The following is a 17,489-nucleotide window of genomic DNA, read 5'->3' as shown; positions in this document are numbered from 1 at the left end:
TCTTTTTAAAAATTTTTGAAAGGCAGAGCAACAGAGAGGATACATACACACAGAGAGAGAGAGAGAGAGAGAGAGAGAGAGAGAGAGAGAAAGAGAGAGAGAGAGAGAGAGAGAGAGAGAGAGAGAGAGAGAGAGAGATTCCATTCACTGAACAAGGCCAAAACTGAGACCAACAAACCCTGGTCCTCTACATGGTCGATAGGGGCCCAAACACTTGAGACATCATTTGCTAATTCTCAAGCACATTAGCCAGGAATTAGATTGGAAGCTATTAGGAGTCTAACTAGCACTCTGATACAGAATGCTGGATTTGCAAGTGGTGGCTTAACCCGCTGTGCCACAGCACTGTATACTACATTGATTCTTATTAACAAATTCAAAACAAACAAAACATCCCCTTCTATTGGGAAAAGGGTGTCATCAAGAACTCATTTTACTCTATTTATTTTGCTCTCTACTGCCTCCCCAACTCTCTCTAATTTGCAACTCTAGCCTTCAACCATCTACAAAACTACTGATTTCTGACATTCACCTCTGTTACTTGGCTAAACCAGGCCGTCTAGATTTTGCCACCTAGTCTCCTGTAAATAATCTGCATACTCAGCCATAATAAAAAAAAATATATATAAAAGCGTGAGATTTTGTCGTTTTCAAGAAAATGGATGCAACTGAAATACTGTTATGCTTAGTGAAATAAGGTGTTCTCAAAAAGACAAATATCATATATTTTCTCTGGTATGTGGCAGTTAATATAGAATACCAAAAATGAACAGGATGAAATGGCCACTTTGGGACATGATTGTCATATTTAGCCCTTGTTTATACTCCTGGTGAACTACGGTCTTCCTGCTTTTCACATGCTGAATATTATGATTAGTGGCACATTAACACTGTGAATATAGAGTTGATTACAATTACGTCTTTGCAAAAATGGATGAATAGAGTGGAGGGAGGGAGGAGGATTGAGGGGGAAGGTGAGTGAAGGAAGTATGGTTGTGTTCTTAGAACTGAGCCTAAGGAATGCATGCAATCTTTTCTCTTTATATTAATAAAATTTAAAAATTAAAAAAAAATCTTACCAGTTATTATCCAAATACTATTTTCCTAGATTGCTCTGTTTAGACTTCTTAGTGTGATATCTAAGGTGATTTGCCTATTCACATTGCTACTCAGTTTCTTCTTTAAGCTTTGGCCAAATTAGTTTTATTTCCATGTTCTAAGCACTGCGGCCTTGAGCCTGAAGTCTCAAACATGCTGCTTCTTTACCAAGTAGCTGATTTGAATCTTCTTTTTTCTTTAGTTCTCAGTTTAATGGTTTCTCCTTAAAATATCTCAGTACATTACATTAAGGAGCTATTGCTGGAATACTCTCTCTATAAGAACTGGTCATTATAACTTGCTTGTTTAATTCTGTCTTTTTTTATCTTTTATTTAATGAATATAAATTTCCAAAGTACAGCTTATGGATTACAATGGCTCCCCCCCCATAACTTCCCTCCCACCCACAACCCCCCCCCCTTTCCCGTGCTCTCTCCCCTTCCATTCACATCAAGATTCATTTTCAATTCTCTTTATATACAGAAAATCAGTTTAGCATATATAAAGTAAAGATTTCAACAGTTTGCCCTCACATAGCAACACAAAGTGAAAAATACTGTTGGAGTACCAGTTATAGCATTAAATCACAGTGTACAGCACATTAAGGACAGAGATCTTTGCTGCAAATATATAAAGAACCTGTTCTACCTTCCTCATCACTGTTTCCCCAGCAACTAGCATAGTACCTGATGTTCAGTACCATTGACAAAGACGTACTGTATCTATCTATCTATTATAATCTATCAAATATCTACCAGTTCTCTCTATATATATCAATCTATTATCATCATCACTATTTACCATCTATCAATTTATCCGCTAATTAACACAAATAATCACTTTTCCTGATACTCAGTTTATATGATTTTATTTAAGGATTTCTTTCATTGATTTTAAAGGAAAAGTTAAAGGAGAGATCTCCCACCTGCTGTTTCACTCCCAAAATGGCCACAACAGCTGAGACTGGCCAGTGTATAAATCAGTGCCTTCTTTTTGGTACAGACCTCTAATGTTTTGTATGTAGAAATTTCTTTATCAATTTTTTTAGCTTTTAAACTGATAAAGGAGATACAAATACACTTTAATTTTCCAGTTTACCTTCATGAATATCCTAATATTTCACTTTCATAATATTGTTATTCTTCATTCTAAATGGAACTCTAAATCAGTCACCTTATGTATCAACTTTTCTGTTATAAAAGTCATTTTGCAAAGTTTTGTGCTAATTTAACAAATGCTTAGAAATACCTATAATGTGGCCAGCAGTTTAAAGCCTATGCCTGCAGCACCTACATCCCATATTGGTACTGGTTCTAGCCCTGGCTGCTCCACTTCCAATCCAGTACCCTGCTAATGGCCCTGGGAAAGCAGCAAAGGATGGCCCAAATCCTTGGGTCTCTGCACTCATTTGGGATCCCCAGATGAAGCTCCTGGCTCCTGACTTCAGATGGGCTCAGCTCCTGCCTTTGTGGCCATATAGGCAGTGCACCAGCAAATGGAAAACCTCTCTCTCTTTCTGTCTCTCTCTCTGTAACTCTATCAAATAAATAAAATAAATATTTTTTTAAAAAACGAAACACCTGTAATGATCCTAACTGATGTGGTCACAAGCAAAACATTTGTTCTAAGCTATTTTTCCTTATTTTCATATCCTAAAGGAAGAGAATAATCTTTTTTCTCACCAGAGACAACAACAAGACAACCTTAATTTCTTGGGAATTCCATAATTTTTGTTTCTATAATTTTTTGTTACTCTACTTGTTTCATAGAAAGCATAATTTTTCATCTTTGTGTGATATCTATTTTGACTGGATTTTATTTCTTGAATCCCATGAGCAGATGACATGAAGTTTAGGTGTAGGTTACCACATACAAGATAAAAGTATATATATATATTTTTAAAAAAGTCATTTATCACTGGAAGAAAATATAATAGAAAAATTCAATTTTATTAAACTACTAAACTTTTAGATGCTAAATAATCTCCACTATTTCCTAACTTTTAGACATCCTTGATTTCAATTTGTCTTCCAATTCAGCTTGTAAAATTATCTTCATGGAAATTAAATTTGATTATTTCACCCCCCTACAGAACAATCACCATTGCCTCTCCAAATTTAAAAGATGACAGTGAAATTACTTACCATGATCTATTTGTTAAACCTATTTCCCGATTCTCCCTTTCCTTTTGGTTTCTGAGATGCCACCTACTTCTGACTATTTCCTAACTCTTTGTGCCTCCTTTTCTTACACCTATCAAAATGGGCTATCCATTCTTCACTACTATGGCCACTACATCTGTGCTTCTCCTTTTGTATCCTTTGCTACAGAGATCTCAATCGCTCTCAAACTATTTTGATTAATAACATCAATATTAACTAAAGTCCTAAACACTTTATTCAAAACCATTCTTGTGCATTTAATGAACTGGTCGGTATTCCTCAAGAGTAACAACACCTTAGACTATCATTAAAATAAAATTTATTTCTCATGCTTTGGTAGACTACTTTCCTAGTGATCTTCAAACAAACTATCTTCTGTTACTACTTTCTCTGTGTCAATGGGTGGTCCCATCAATCTCTTAACCATTTTTTTAATATATTTTTTTTTCATAAAAGACAGAGTGAGGATAGTAACCAATGATCCTAAGAGTGGCATTTGCCAGGTTTGAACAATTATACAGCATTAAGTGGGGAAGAGGACCATCAGTACACACAGGTTGGGAGTAGAGCCATTGGTGGTAGAGTAGAGGTTATGATTACAAAGGAATGAGGCCCAAGTGTACTAGACAGGGCCTAGAACAAAGGACAGAGTCATTATTAGAGGAGCTAAGAAAGGTGTTGTCTAAGCTACAATTAAGTTTTCTGATTGAGAGGCAAATAGAACCTGATTTTTTTAATATATTTTTAAAGACTTTTTATTTATTTATTTGACAGGTAGGTTTACAGAGAGTGAGAGACAGAGAGAAAGGTCTTCCTTTCGTTGGTTCACTTCCCAAATTGCCGCCATGGCCAGCGCTGCACCGATCCCAAGCCAGGAGCCAGTTGCTTCTTCCTGGTCTCCCACACAGGTGCAGGGGTCCAAGCACCTGGGCGATCTTCCACTGTTTTCCCAGGCCATAGCAGAGAGTTTGACTGGAAGAGGACCAACCTGAACTAGAACCGGTGCCCATATGGGATGCTGGCCCCACAGGTGGGAGATTAACCTAGTGCGCCACGACGCCGGCCCCAACCATTTGGTTTTATATTCACTACAGGATTATGAAATTAAAAGAATTTTTACTTGTAACCCAGGCCATCTCTAAGATGCATAAACGTTCTTCACAAAGTTTACCTCTGAACAAAGTATCTATGAACTGTTGGCAACCCTGGGCTAAGCTGAATGTTCACAAAGCTTTCTCAAAACTAAATTGCTGAGTCAGCATTGTTCTTAGTGGGTTAAACCTCCCCTGCAATGTGGGCATCCCATTTGGGTGCAACTTCAAATCCTGGTTATTTTATTTCTTATCTAGCTCCCTGCTAATGGCCTGGGAAAGCAGTGGAAGATGGCTCTGGTATTTGGCCACCCATGTGGGAGACCCAGAAGAAGCTCCTGGCTCCTGGGTTCTACCTGCTCTACTGTTGGCTGTTGCAGCCATCTGGGGAATGAACCAATGGATGGAAGATCTCTCACTCTCTTCCTCTCTCTCTGTAACTGAATGTTCAAAATAAATAGATAGATCTCTAAAATAGGCTTCTGGCTTTGTCATGCAAAACAGCTTAAAAGGCAATGTATTACACTCATCCTTTTTATTTCATTACTCCTAAATAGTTAATTCACTTATTTTCACATCCTATTCAAACTCTTTAAGATATGTATAATATGATAATTTTCCCCCTTTTATGCTTCCTCTCATAGGCAACCCCATAGAATTCCCTCTGTACCTTTGCTGAGTTGCTTCAGGTGCAAGAAAAAAAGAGCCTGACAGTGAACATTCAAGACAAACTTCTGAGAGATGGAGACCAAACACATAGAACAGTCTGCCTGGTTGTATTAGTCTCCAATTGCTCTTGTAAAAAGTTACCAATAACTTTGTTTCTTTAAACAAAATAAATCAGATGTCCTCAAATTAATGTATTCCTTCCAGAAGATCTAAATCATCTCCTCACCCTTCCTACCTTTTGATGTCACCTTTCAGTGTCAGCAATAGACCAGCATGAAACCATCAAATCTATACTTCCTTTTTTCTCTATCTTCTTTTCTTTGCTTTCCAAGATGAGTTGAGAGGAAGACATGCTATGAACAAGTGATGTAATCTGAATGAATGTAGAAACTGGAGTATGCTTCTGTGAGGGCACATCAGTGCTGCTCCTGGGGGAAGGTGATATTTTAGTAAATCCATATGAAATTCCTAACATTGAACTTTTGCTATTCCCACCCCCCAGAAAAAAATTGTATAGCCGTGTAAATAGATGTACTACCATTATCTCCAGAGCATTATTTATATCTCCTTTTCACTGGAGATGTAGAAGATAATCTCATCCTCCAGCTCTGAGTCTAATGCAATGTATTGGAATTCCCACTAGTGCTTAGGTTTTGTTTGTTCTAATATTCTTCCTTTCAGTTCGAACCTTTTTGTATTTGAGGATAGAGTTCTCAAAAGCGAGTTTTCAAAATCCCTGACAACTGACATAGACTCTTAACAGAATACTCTGTCCCTGGTGTTCTCCCATCCCATTCATGTTTTATGACCCTGCTTATTTAACTTCTGTGATAAAACACTTAATGTCACTGCTCTTCTTAAGACTGTTCCCCACAGACAAACAAATACTATTGAAACTCCTTTTCATTGAACAGAGAGCCCTCTAGGGTCTATTCAAAACCCCAACTTTAGAGATTTAATTTCCATATCTATTTCCAAAGTTTAACCCTTATAAAAAGATACAAAAACATTTTGAATTTTTAATATTTAGTTTGTATTTTAAAGAGATAGTTTGAAAGCTGCATAATAATTAGTAAGGTACAAATCATGGTTCCCTAAAATACAATCTCCTCATTAGACATAGTAAGTTATGTTAATGGAGTTTAATGAGATATAGAAGATAGATAGATAGATAGATAGATGTTAGGGTGATAAAATCTTGTTCAAGCCATGGAAATTGCAAACTTTTATTTACCTGCTCTTATGGAAAAAAAATTATCACCATTATCTTCTTTGTAGTCGGATGAGAGACATAACCACACAAAAATTACTTCAAATCAGTATGTTGAGATGTTTCCGCTTCCACATTTATTGGAATACTATTCACAGTAGCTAAGCTAAGGAATCAATCTAAGTGTCCATCAATGAATAATTCAATAAATAAAATGTAGTAAATATATGCAATGGAATATTTTTCAGACTTAAAAAAGATGGAAATACCGATGTTTGTAAAAACGTGGTTGAAACAGAGGAAATTACGAGGAGTGAAATGAGCCAGACCAGGGTAGGAATTTGTTGCAGCTATGACAATATTACATGGGATGCCTGCCCCCCGCATCGCAGCACCCGTCCAAACTCCTTCTCTGACTCCAGTTTCCTGCTAACACATACCTCGGAAGCCAGAAAGTGATGATTCAAGTAATTGGGTCCATGTCACTCAAGTGAGAGAACATCAGCTTCCAGCTTTGGCCTAACTCAACGCTGATTGTTATAGGGACTTAGTGAATGAACCAGCAGATATCAGATTCAATCTCTGTCTCTCCTCTCCCTCTCTCTCTCTTTCTCTGTCTCTTTCCCTTTGTATGCATTTCACATAAATAAAATACATGTGAATTTTTTTCAATAAAGATAGGCCAAATACAATAATACATGCCCTGCATGATTGCACTTACATTTGGTGTCTAGTCAAGCTCAACTCATGTAAGTAGAAATAGAATGATGGTTACCAGAGGATATCAGTGTGGAAAGGGAGAAATTGAGAATTTGTTAATCAAAGGGTGCAAAGTTTCAGATAGGAGAAATATTTTTTCAGGTCTATTGCAAAGTAGGGTGAATATGATGGGCAATAATGTGTTATGTGTTTGGAAATAGCAGTAAATTTCAAATGTTTCATGGCTAAAATGATAAAAATGTGATGAAGATATTTGTTAGGTTGATATAATCATTCTACATTGTATACATATATCAAAACATCACACTGTGACTCATAAGGATGTACAATTATAACTTTTCAATCAGAAATAATAATATTTAAGGAAACAAAATTACTTTCTAGATGCCATATTAGCTGTCCTGCAAATTCTTGTACTCACATTCTACATATTGACATTACTAAAAATCTTTAAACTTCCTGGGTATTTCTATTCAAAAGGTGGGATGGTGATGGAAACTTCTATGACAAATCCTTTGGGCAAGAGCTTGTCTAAAAGCGATAAGTCCATTGACTGCTCTCTGTAAATACTGTTATATGTATTTGATCCATAAAGAAAAACATTTTTTAGGTTTCCCTCACTCTGCTCACACACACACACATCATACTACAAATTGCCCACACATCATTTGTGTCCTTATCTCTACTCACTGGTATAACCAAAATTGAACCTGAGAGAATACTGTAGATGCTTAGTTGCCCATGCTATTTATCAAAGTGCCTTTCTGGAAAAAGAACTCACTACTGTGAGAAATAAGGCTTCAGTTTTTCAGACCTCCATGGAGAGAAAATACCCAGAGTTCACAAAATTCTGGCAATGTAAATTAGCAATTTCTCTAGCACCTTCTGTTCAACAATAATAAGTACTCAAGGGAGTTCATAAGTGTCTCTGGAAAATAAATGAGAGGTTGGTGACTTCTGAACAATTCTTTTTGTGACTCAGAAAATGTCATTTAGTTAAAAATAGTACTCAGTGACTGTTCTCAGGGATACATTTATCATAAACTCATATAAAATAATTGTAGTTTTGAGGTAAGTGTGGTAGGCTATTCAGTGCTTCATGTTCCTAAAAGGGAAAAATATAACAAAAATCTTTTCTAAAATATGTTGGAACAACTAAATTGAAATTAAAACTCTTCTTAATATTTTATTAAACAAGCAATGAAGAGAAAGAGGGAAGAATAGAATAAAGATAGTCCATCTTATATAACATGCAAATTTACACAACTTACTTTATTAATCACATTATAATTAATTAAGTTATAATTCCACCGATTATTCAAGTTCTGAAATTGTTTTCTTTTGTCTTGAACACATCCAAAGAGAAATTATTAAGATAATTTTTATTTTTATTATTTCTCATATACACAGGAAATTTGAACATTATTCAAAGTTGAATCAAAACTTTCTAGTTGCAAGATCTAGATTTTGAAATTCATTGAAAAGATTAACCTACTAATGAACAATCAAAAATAACCTGTGAAATGGCATTGGTTTAGATAACTTCAGTAGCAGGTAGTAGGCACCTATAACCTACTTGTGATGATTAATTTTATATATCAACTTGAATGTGAAGAATGCACAGACAGCTCCTGAGACATTATTTGTGGGTGTGTTTGTTCTGATCTTTCAGGAGACATTAGCTTGTCAGTTGGTAGCCTGAGTAAAGATATCTACCCTCACTGGTATGCACTGGAATAATCCAATCCCTGAAGTCCTGGGTAGGACAAAAAGAGGAGAAAGCAAGGGTAAATTCGCTACTCTTCCAGACCTGGAAAGCTCATCTTTTCTTGTCTTGGTACATTAGAGCTCCTGGATCTTGGGCCTTCAGACTCAACACCAGCTTTCTTGCTTGTTCTACTTGCAGATGCCATAATATTGAAATTCTCTGCTGCCAGTTCCCACAATAAATTCCCACATAGATCTATGTATATCTATGTATATTCTACTGCTCCTATTTCTTTGAAGAACCATGACTAATACATAACCTGAAGGCAATAATTTGTTTATTTTTCCCCTACTCTCACAATGAGAGTATTGAAAAGTCCTGAAACTATTGTATCACTAGGAATATTACTGAAATACTCAATAAAGTACACCTGCTTATTTTTAAAAAATTTAAGAAAGCAAATATTTTCATAAACATGCACATACAAATCAAATCACTTTAAACAATTGTAAACTCTGTTTAGAAATGTACTCAGAACTAAAAAAGAATTGGAAGAGGATATTTAATAATGAGGTCTTTAAGTCAATCAAAAATTTAATATCATTTGATAAAATTTTGTAGGGTGGTTGAGGGAACTGCTGAGATGAGTGGTTAACTACATCACTTATGTGAAAATAAAACAAGCAAATGAAAAAAGTAAGTATCTTAATAAAGTAAAAAATATATATTTATATTACAAGTAAACTTTACAACTTTTGTGCTGCCTCAATAAGTTTTAAGAACCAACATACTGCATCAAAAATAGATTTTCTGATATTAACTCATTTATTTGTTTTGTATCTAAACTAATGAATATATAAGCATTTCAAGACACCATTTGTACAAAAAAAAAATGCAACATGGGAGGATTCTAATACTTCCTTAACTGTTTCAACATATTCTGGGAAATCATCATCTTAATGGATTCCATCATGGTCATTAAAAATAATAAGCAGAATATTTTTAAAGTTTTATTTTGTTTTTAAATGACACCAAGTGGGAACCGATGCTGTGGCATTGTGGGAAAAGCCATTGCTTGCTATGTCATCATCCCATGTGGGTGCTGGTTTGTGCCCTGGCTGTTCCACTTTCAATCCAGTCCCCTGCTTATGGGCTGGGAAAAGCAGAAGGGGATGGTCAAAGGGTCTGGGTGCCTGCCACCCACATCGGAGATCTGGAAGAAACTCCTGGCTCTTGACTTCTGCCTGGCACAATCCTGGCCATTAAGCCCACCAGGAAAGTGAATCAGTGAATAGAAGATTTACTGTCTCTCTCTCTCTCTCTCTCTCTCTCTCTCTCTCTCTCTGTTTCTGTCTCTTTTAACTATCTACCTTGATCTTCCTTCTCTGTAACTCTGAGTTTCAGATGAATACATAAATCTTTTAAAAAATGACACAAAATGATGACAAACATCAATATAGCACAGTATGACATTTTGATACATGAATATACTTGTACTGATTAAATCATGGGATTGGCACTATCCGTCATCTCTAACATTTGTACTTCTCTGTAGTGAGAACATTCAGAGTTCTCTCTTGCAGTCGTTTTGAAATATGTGCCACAATATTATTGACTATAGTCACTTTACTGTCATTCTACATGTGTTGCTCCATTATTCCACCTCGTCTGCCCTCCCTTGTTGTGGTAACCACCATTCTATATTGTATTTCTTTTTTTTTATTAAACTTTTATTTAATGAATATAAATTTCCAAAGTACAGCTTATCGGTTACAATGGCTTCCCCCTCCCAAAACTTCCCTCCCACCCACAACCCTCCCCTTTCCCACTCCCTCTCCCCTTCCAATCACATCATGATTCATTTTCAATTCTCTTTATATACAGAAGATCAGTTTAGTATATATTAGGTAACGATTTCAACAGTTTGCCCCCATATAGCAACACAAAGTGAAAAAAAAATACTGTTGGAGTACTAGTTATAGCATTAAATAAGAGTGTACAGCACATTAAAGACAGAGATCCTACGTAATATTTTTTTTTAAAATTAATTAATTTTCTATGCCATTTCCAATTTAACACCAGGTTGTTTTTTTTTTTTTTCATTTCCAATTATCTTGATATACAGAAGATGGATTAAGTATATAATTAGTAAAGATCTCATCAGTTTGTACCCACACAGAAACACAAAGTGTAAAAATACTGTTTCAGTACTAGTTATAGCATCACTGCCCATTAGACAACACATTAAGGACAGATCTTAAGGCATTCGGATCTGGCTGAAGAGCCCACGAGAGTATTGTAGGCATGGAAAGCCAAGATACCATGGAAAAGAAAAAAAAAGAAGAAGACCTAAATGAAAGATCTCTGTGAGTGAGATCCCAGTGGAAAGAACGGGGCCATCAAAGAAGGAGGTACCTTTCTCTGAAGGGAGGAGAGAACTTCCACTTTGACTATGACCCTATCGGAATAAGATCAAAGTCAGCGAATTCTAAAGGCTTCCATAGCCCTGGCAACTCATGACTAGAGCCTAGGGAGATTACTGACACCATGAACAGGAATGTCAAATTGTTAAGTCAGCAACAGAAGTCACTGTGTACTTACATCCCATGTGAGATCTATATTGTATTTCTATGAAACTGCTTTCTTAGACTTCCACAATAAAGGAGATCATGCCATATTTGTTCTTCTTTCCCTTAACATAACCTTCTCCAGATTCATCCACGTGCTGCAAATAACAGACTTTAAGTATTTTTCATAGCAGTACAGTACTCCACTGTGTACACACACCGGATTTTTTTTTTTATGGTTTTATTTAATGAATACAATTCTCATAGGTACAAATTTAGGAATATAGTGATTTTTCCCCCATACCCACCCTCCCACCTCAGATACCGTCCCACCTCCTACTTCCTCTCCCATCCCATTCTTCATTAAGATTCATTTTTAATTAACATTATATACAGAAGACCTATACTATACCAACTAAAGATCACAACAGTTTGCAAACACACACACATACAATGTAAAAAGTACTGTTTGAGAATAAGTTTTGTGGTTAATTCTCATAGTACAACTCATTAAGGACAGAGGTCCTACATGGGGAGTAAGTGCACAGTGACTTCTATTGTTAATTTAACAATTAACACTCTTATTTATGACTCTTGCCATGAACTGGCAAGGCTATGGAAGCCTTTTGTGACCACAGATTCTGTCAGTATTTAGACATGGCTTTAAGCAAAGTACAAGTTCTCTCCTCCCTTCAGAGAAAAGTACATCCTTCTTTGATGACCTCTTCTTTCCACTGGGTTCTCATTCACAGAGATCCTTCATGTAGGATACTTTTTTGCAATAGTGTCTTGGATTTCCATGACTGAATTGCTATCAGGGGCTTTTCAGCCATATCTAAATGTCTTAGGGGCTGATTGTGAGGTCAGAGTGTTATTTAAAGCAAATGTCATTCTATGAGACTGCTGTGTGGACTGCTTCCCATGTTGGACATTCCCTCCCTTCTAATTCTGTCTATTATTATTACCATGCACTTCATGCTATTCATATGGTCTCTTTAACACTTAATCCTATCTATATGATTGCTTTAACCCTTAATATGATCACTTTAAAAATAGAGATGGCATTTTACTGATTTACAAACTTCCTCCTTCTTCTTTTTCCCCCCTCTTAGTTTTTACTAAGATCTATTTTCAATTTACTCTATATATATATATATATACATATATATATATGTGTGTGTGTGTTATTAACTCTAAGAGAAGAGAAAGGAGAAAAGAAAAAAAAGGAAAAAATAGAAAGTAAAAAATAAAAATAAAGAATTGTTCCTTGATAGTCAAGATGAGGGCTGTTCAAGTCATTATTTTTCAAAGTGTCAATTTTACTTTTTACTTATTTTTACTGGATTACAGTAATCAATAATGTCATTAGGATTCTGGATTACACTAACTCTGGATATGTATTCAAAAGAATGGAATTATGATCATTATAAGAGCTCTGCACTCCCATGTTCATTGAAAAAATTTTTCATAGTACCCAAGACATAGAAAAAAATGTCCATTATTGATGAATAGGTACAGAAAATGGTGCATATGTGCACAATGGAATATTATTGACTCCTAAGTAGCACTGAAATTCTGTCACAGGTAATAATATAAGGGAACTTTCTCAAGGACATTGTGTTAAGTGAAATAAGGCATTCACACAATGGCAAATTCTGCAGGATTGCATTTATATAAAATATTTAAAGTTGCTAAACTTGTAGAAACAGGGAACAAATTAGTAGTTCTCAGCAGGTTGGGGGACATGGAAATGGGAAATTGCTATTCGAAGATTATCTACTTTCAGTTATACGAGATGAATAAACACTAGAAAGTCATACAACATTGAGCTTATGGCTTAACAATTCTGTGTTGTGCATTGAAGAATTTTTTAAAGGATGGAAGTGTAAGTGTCATTAGCACAATAAAAACAAAAAATGAATAAAATTATAAAATCAAATAAACAGAGGCAGAGGCACAAGAGATGTAACACAAGCAACAAAAACCTAATATTTTCTTTGCTATCTCTAAAATGGGAATAAATACAAAGACTGATTAGGTTGCCAACTGCTGGAGAAACAATTTACTGTAACAGAATATTCCTAGTCCATATTCACAAAAGTACCAGGGAAATTTGAATTAATATTATTCTTTTTTTTTTTGACAGGCAGAGTGGATAGTGAGAGAGAGACAGAGAGAATGGTCTTCCTTTTTGCCGTTGGTTCACCCTCCAATGGCCGCTGCGGCCGGCGCTTCATGCTGATCCAAAACCAGGAGCCAGGTGCTTCTCCTGGTCTCCCATGCGGGTGCAGGGCCTAAGCACTTGGGCCATTCTCCACTGCCTTCCCGGGCCATAGCAGAGAGTTGGCCTGGAAGAGGGGCAACCGGGATAGAATCTGGCGCCCCAACCGGGACTAGAACTCGGTGTGCTGGTGCCACAAGGCGGAGGATTAGCTGTTAAGCCACGGTGCTGGCTGAAATTTGAATATTAAGGGTAATCTATGCAATGGCAAATGGTCTTGGAGATTTAAAGAGCTTACCCTCATCTATTCATTTTGAGTAGTATAGCCTCAAAGATCAAATTATATTAAAAGTAATCAGCCACTTGCACTTATATGATTTTGCACTATTGGCAAAATTCATATTTTCCACCGAGCAGTAACTACTGGGATTTGGAAGTAAAAAATTTCCAGAAGTTATTTCTACATAAGTTACCTTTGAAAGACAATTTTGATCTATTATAAGGCTTTACTTGAAACTCTTTATGTTACAGAAGGATATGAAAGTTTTTGAGAACTGAAATACTTTGCATTTTATGCCAGAAAAAAATAAAAACACTCCAACATAGAAAAAGAATCACAGAAGTTTTGGAAATGATATATTAAAAATACTACCACATAATCTATTACATTTGTGAACAGGTAGCTGCCATACCTTTGGGTGTTGTATATTATTCTAAATGAAAAAAAATATGTGAATGAAACATATAACTTAAGCAGGGATTTTCTAAGCTCTGTTTTTGAGTAGTTAGCCTAGATGAAGTACTTATAGAGGTTGGAGGGGAAGAAGGCAAAAATAGAGAAATAGCTAAGATCAGTATCATAGAAGGACTTGCAAACCAAAGGAAGGATGTTGGGTTTTTCCAAAATATGATAGAAGCCGGAGGGATTCTCATAAGTAAAAAACCAAAGCAACATTGGATTTAATTTATACTCGATTTCAAGCACTTCCTTACTGAAAGGAGTCCTATGGCAAAGAAAAAGAAATTATCCAACTCTCCTTGAACACATTAAATAAAAAATCTGCTTGCAGAAATTTGAAAGCCCTTTTTGATAGTTGCATTTAATTGACAAACATTGCTTCAGTATATTGATCTTCATTATAAAAAGTTGAAGTGTTTCAAAACTTCTGCTTTTTTTCTCCTTTTCCTATTTGGTTTCATTCTTTTCTATATTTTCTTTAATTTAATTTTTTTTAAAAATTTTTTGACAGGCAAAATGGACAGTGAGAGAGGCAGAGAGAAAGGTCTTCCTTTTTCATTGGTTCACCCCCCAATGACCGCTGTGGCTGGCGCACCGCGCTCATCCGAAGGCAGGAGCCAGGTCTTATCCTAGTCTCCCATGCAGGTGCAGTGCCCAAGCACTTGGGCCATCCTCCACTGCACTCCCAGGCCGTGGCAAGAGCTGGACTGGAAGAGGGGCAACCGGGACAGAATCCGGCACCCCAACCGGGACTAGAACCCAGGATGCCGGCGCCGCAGGCAAAGGATTACCCTATTTAGCTGCCGAGCTGGCTAATTTAATTTTAGAAGCAAGAGAGTTTTGGTGCCAACAAATTCAATTTGGGGAGTTTGGTTTGCTTTTTTGAGAATAGCTTGTATTTTTCCATATAGAAATAACTATGATAAGAATTAAACATCACTCATCATTCAGTGATGTTTAAAATTATTAAAATTACAAGTGTTAGGCTGAGGGTAAATTATAGTTGTTCATGACTAGAAGAAAAAAACAAAATAACTGGATATTTACTGAACTTGCATTAGAGTCAGAATAATCTCTCTGCCAAAAATATATTTATTCTCATAAGTACACAGCAGTATTGTGAGAAATACTGATTTTCTTTAATTAAAACTAATCAGTTTTGTTATGAAAAGACTTTAAACTTTCTATTCAATAATTATTACTAAATATTTGCTTTGTTTCAAACTCTTCTGGGGAAAAAATAAAAAGCAACACTGTAGCCTCTTCTCCTTCAGAGATGACATACTTCATATTTCACAATATTCCACGGAGTGAGTGAGTGGTACAATGGTTAAGCCATGGCTTGGGACAAACAGATTCTTTATCAGAACACCTGGGTTTGAGCTTTCCAATTCCAACCCAGCTTCCTGTGCATGTTCATCCTTAGGTGCAGCAGGTGATAACTTGGGCACTTGGGTCCTTGTCACCCATTTATGAGTTTCACATGGAGCACAGAACTCCTACCACTGGCCTGACCAAGCCCTGATGTAAGCAGCCATTTGGGGTTTAATCAATGGATGGAAAATCTCTCTCCATTTTTCCCTTTGTTTCTATTTCTCTACATTTCAAATTAAAAATGCAAATAAACACATAAAAATTTATAAAACACATTATACCAGAAATCTTATGATTGATTGACTGATTAATTTTTGGTTAAAAGGATATATCACATGTTTCTTTATGATACTGTAACTCTTGAACTTTATCTACCAACTTAACTAACAAACATGAACTTAATTAATTATAGGTCAATTATAGTTTTCAGTGAAAGACATGCTTTCTCAACAACAAATATCCTTATAGAACATGCTCCTGCCTCAAAACTTGTCATCTAAAATGAAGCTAAAATTTTTGGATCCTATGTTAGAAAGCTAATCTAAACAGCTTCAAAATTTGTCTTGAGTTATATGAGATAATGTATCTGAATAAGAGTTTATAAATTTTTGAGCTTTATAGAGTTACAAAAATATGCCTCAGTGGTATTTTAGAAGTTCTGAATCACTGGAAAGGTTTTAATGACACAGGCTGTGCTTGCTATTATTAAGCATACAGACTGCATCATCCTATATTTCCATGTTTTTAATACACACTATCCTCAAAATAATGATAGAAATCAAGATAAATTGTCACGAAGAGGGCTATCAGGAGCAGTATTTCATTATCTTTGGCATTTCATTGAGATTTGATAAATCAAATTAATCTCAAAGAAAAGGACATGGTATACAACTCATAGTTTATCACAAACTGGGACACATAAGGTCTTCCTCAAAATTGTATTATGGAAGCAGTGCCAGCATCCCATAAAGGAGACAGTTCTAGTCCTTGCAGCTCCTCCTCCAATCTAGCTCTCTAGTAAGGTCTGGGATATCAGTGGAAGATGGCCCAAGTCCTTGGGCCCCTGTACTGGTGTGGGAGAGCTGGAAAAAGCTCCTTGCTCCTGGCTTTGGATCAGCACAGCTCCAGCCATTGAGGCCATATAAGGGAGTGGACCACTGGATGGAAGACCTCTCTCTCTCTCTCTCGCTCTCTCTCTCCCTCTCTCTCTCTCTGTCTCTATCTCTCTGTAACTCTGCCTTTCAAATGAATAAATAAATCTTTAAAAAATTGCATTATGAGCATAAACACTAATTAAATCTGTATATTTTAAAATGTAAACCTCCTGGCCTTAATTTTTTTTCATTTTTTGAGAATTAAACACAGTCATAATTCAAGAGATAAAGAATGCAGTATTTTCTCTCTTCCTATTTTCAATCTATTATCATTGCTATCTCTTAAAAATTGCATACATAGTTACTCTCTTAGAAGAGCTTTAAGATTCAAGTTTCTTAAGTTATCCACTCCAGGATGGATTTCAGCAAATACTTGTATATGAAAATCTTAGATATTTACAAGAAAAATGATATTATATATATATATATATGTATTTAAAGATTTATTTTACTTATTTGAAAGGCAAAATTACAGAGAGAGGGGAAGACAAAAAGAGAGAGAGAGAAAGAGAGGGTGAGAGAGAGAGAGAGCAAGAGAGAGAATATTCCATCTGCTGATTCACTCCCCAAATGGCTGCAGTGGCCAGGGCTGGGCCATAGTGAAGTCAGGACTCAGGAGCTTCATCCAGGTCTCCCATTTGGATGCAGAGACCCAACCACATGGGCCGTGTTCTGCTGCTTTCCTAGGCACATTAGCAAGGAGTTCAGCTAGTCTAGAAGCTGACACATTTCTGTTATGTAACTATCGGGCTCCCTGGTCCTGTTTTCTGCAAGCA

This window comes from Lepus europaeus, chromosome 2 (genome assembly GCF_033115175.1).
Source record: "Lepus europaeus isolate LE1 chromosome 2, mLepTim1.pri, whole genome shotgun sequence".
Classification (NCBI taxonomy): domain Eukaryota; kingdom Metazoa; phylum Chordata; class Mammalia; order Lagomorpha; family Leporidae; genus Lepus; species Lepus europaeus.
The sequence above is the reverse complement of the archived record's forward strand: the minus strand, read 5'-3'. Positions refer to the sequence as shown.